Here is a 3,128-nt window from a genome sequence, read left to right as displayed (position 1 = left end):
AGAATCTCGCTATATAGTTCAGCCTGGTCCTGAACTCGCTGTGTAGCCCAGCTGCCCTCGAACTCACGATGGTTCTCCTGCCTCAGACTCCCAAGTGCTGAAATCACAGGACTGCGCCACCACTACCTCTGCGCTTATTACTTTACTTGCGCCAGTTTCGTCGCTCCCTTTGCTCCCCCTGCCCACTTCCTTCACGCATGCGCAGTGAGAGCTCTGGGCCTCTGCAGTCCCTGGGCGCCTGTTGCAGCCAATACCTGGGGCCGCCAGACAAAGGGAAAGTAGGAAGAGCCCTGGACCCAGACGCTACCGCCACTACCGCCGCCACCCTCCCCCTCCTCCCGTCTTACACAAAAGTCTGCCTGCCCCCGGCTGTTTTTCGTTTTTAAATTTTATATTGAAGCTGTGTTCAAAAGATTTTTTTTTAAAGTCACCTCTCCCTATTGTAGAATTTCGTCTAAGAGAAACATTGGAAGCAATCCAAGTGCTCTTCGGTAGGGTAGTAGAGGTGGTAGGGTAGTACCTGGGTTCACGAACTCAGTTCTATCCAGGATTCTGGTCGCAAAACGAACTGGATGAGTACTGAGTCAAATTTCCCCATAATGTCAGCATTGAACCAAACCATTGAATTTGATTCGTTTCTCATCCAACTCGCTTTGGGACCAGAATCGAGGAAAGAATCAAGATAGTGAATCGAGGTACCCTTGTATTTAAGTAGTGGTTTTAAAACAATTTAAGATTCTGAACCATTTTGGGTCCAGGCTGTGGCCTGACTCTACAATCATAATGCCAATTAAGACCTACAAAATAATAATAAATACTGTAGAATTACTGTAGTAAGGCTATGTGTACAGATGGGGGAATAACCTTAAGGAAGTTTACATATCAGATAGAATATAATTCCTTTTTTAAAAGTATGTATCCTGTACTGTATACTTCCATCCAAAGGACAGGCAGAAAGCTGGGCATGTTGGTGCACACCTGTAATCTCAGCGCTCAGAGGCTGAGACAAGAGGATTGCAAGTTCGAGCCCAGCGTGGACAACCTGATCATGTAGCAAGACCCTGTCTTTAAATAAAAAAGGGTTGGGATGTAGCTCAGTTCGAAAGCCTTGGATTCAACCCTCAGTACCATAAATAAAGAAATAAAGCTAGGAGGGCTGGCGCATGTCTGTAATACACACTGGGAGGCAGGGCAGGGGCAGGAGGACTGCAGTTCAAGCCCAGCCTGGACAATTTAGTGCCTTTGTTAAACCCTGTCTCAAAATACAATTTAAAAAGAGCCAGGCATGGTAGCACCACGCCTGTAATCCCAGCACTTGAGAAGCTAAGGCAGAAGGATCGCTGCAAGTTCAAGGGCAGCCTGGGTTACACAGTGAGACCCTATCTCAAAACAAACCAACAAATAAATAAATGGCTGGGGATATAGCTCAGTTGGAAGGCCTTGGGTTCAATCCCCAGTACCACACACGCAATGTATAGATTCTGGAACCAGTTTGCCTGGTTTCAAATTCTTCACCATCTGTCTATTGGCTCTGTGGCCTGGAGGAAGTCACTTCACCTCTCTTTGGCTCAGTGTTGTCACCTATGAAATGAAGTTAATGAGAACAGTACCTACACTGCATTAAGAGAATTAAACAAGATCCCGTTTGTAAAATAAGCTTAAGATGAGTGAGGTTTGAATTTGTGCCTCTACATTTTTTTCTCCCCTTACTCCAGCCTTCCCTCCTCCACCAGTAATTTGTATATAATGTCTGCTTTTCCTTCGTTTCACGAGACAGCTATCCTGGCTTGCCACTGCCAGCCAAAATACGTAGTTCTACCAGCTTGGAGTTTAGGGTTTGTCTTCCTTTGGTGCTGAGGGTGGGACCCAGATTCAGGCACGGCCAGCAAGCAGCTCTACTACTGAGCCACACTCTCAGCTCCCTTAGCTTTTTTTCCCCTCTGGTACTGGGAATTGAACCCAGTTGCATTCTACCACATTCTGCCATTCTAACCAGCCTTGTTTACTTTTTATTTGAGACAGAGTTTAATTTTGAATACAATCTTTTTTAGACCTGGGGTTGCTTCATGCCCAAACCAGAGAGGCATATATTTCCAAGGCTGCACCCAACTCCAAATCAAGCATAAAAGGAGCCCCTTATGTTGCACCACTGTGACTTCTGAACATATCTTGGGCACTTTTCGTTTTGCGTTGGCAGTGATCAGCAGTGGTGAATGCATTGAGTGCTGAGGCAATCTTTGCTCCTCCATGTTTGAAGTGGATCCTACTCCTATACTGACTTTCCATGTCCAGACCAGGTTTGGGGACTGAAAAAATGATAGTATGGCCTCATGCTCATGGCCAGGAGCCTCAGGAGGCTCTTTTTCTGTGGCTTGCCATTGAGAAGAGCCTTTCCTGTGACCAGCAGCTATAGCAGTCATGGAGTAGAAATGAAAAAAAACAAGCAAACAGATTTTAGAGCCCAATAAATAGTTAACACGAATGGCTGAGGCACCTCGAACATACCTAGTGCTTGAAGCATTATGAAAGCTCCATACATTTCGGCAGATAATAACAGCAGAATGATAATAAGCAAGCCTGTGCACATAGCTAACTATGTTCAAAGCAGCACTTAAAGGCCAGCAGCTCCAAGGACAAAAGGATGGGTGTAGGTCTGCTGCGGGCTCAAGGTCAGAAGCATTTTAAGACTGTCAGATGCAAAATCATGTATGATCTCAACTATGCAATATGCATCACAGAAAGATGGAATGGGAAATATAAATTTTTCAGTGTTCTAGAATGTGAATTTATGTCTGACATCCATTTTATTCTGTTTATATCATATTCTGTTGCTTGGTATTTTTTTTTAATTAAGCAAAATGCAATAAATATCATTTGAGAAATAAACAACAAAAAAAGCCAGTTCCACTACAGGGTTAAGTCTGCACCAGTCTGCAGAGACAAACTGTGGGGGAGTCTGTGAAGCAGAGTGACAAATTAACTGAAGAGAGGGCAAGAGGAGCAGCGAGGAGGAAGATTCAGCCTTGAAACCATGGCAACATCTGCTGGAGTGTGCGAGTGACTCAGAGCCAGTAATGGCTGCCAATTGTATTTTCTACTAATTATCTTCTCAGACTGAGGCTTCTACA

This window comes from Fukomys damarensis, unplaced genomic scaffold (assembly GCF_012274545.1).
Source record: "Fukomys damarensis isolate Sample0158 unplaced genomic scaffold, DMR_v1.0_HiC HiC_scaffold_39, whole genome shotgun sequence".
NCBI lineage: Eukaryota > Metazoa > Chordata > Mammalia > Rodentia > Bathyergidae > Fukomys > Fukomys damarensis.
The sequence above is the reverse complement of the archived record's forward strand: the minus strand, read 5'-3'. Positions refer to the sequence as shown.